Raw genomic sequence first — 464 nt, 5'->3', positions numbered from 1 at the left:
TCCTCTTCTGAATCCAGCTTGCACCTCTGGAAGTTCTCTGTCAATATAATGCTGCAACTGTTTTTGAATTATCTTCAGTAAGATCTCACTTGTGTGTGATATTAATGATATTGGTCTACAATTTCCACATTCTGTGGGATCCCCTTCTTTGGAATGGGTATAAATATGGATCTTTTCCAGTCAGTTGGCCAGGTAGCTATTTTCCAAATCTCTTGGCATAACCGAGCAAGTGCCTCCAATGGGGCATTTGTTGAAACATCTCAATGGGTATTCCATCAATTTCCGAAGCCTTGTTCTTTGCCAGTTCCTTCATTGCAGCTTGAACTTCCTCCTTAAATACCATTGGTTCTAGGTCATATGCCACTTCTTCTATTTTTTTTTTTTAATTTTATTTTGATTTGGGTGAAGATTTACAGAGTAAATTCACTTTTCATACAGCAGTTCACATATACTTTGTCTCATGT

Source organism: Orycteropus afer, unplaced genomic scaffold (assembly GCF_000298275.1).
Source record: "Orycteropus afer afer isolate SDZICR_OR568_19922 unplaced genomic scaffold, OryAfe1.0 scaffold00112, whole genome shotgun sequence".
Taxonomy (NCBI): Eukaryota; Metazoa; Chordata; class Mammalia; order Tubulidentata; family Orycteropodidae; genus Orycteropus; species Orycteropus afer.
Note: the sequence above shows the minus strand (reverse complement) of the source record.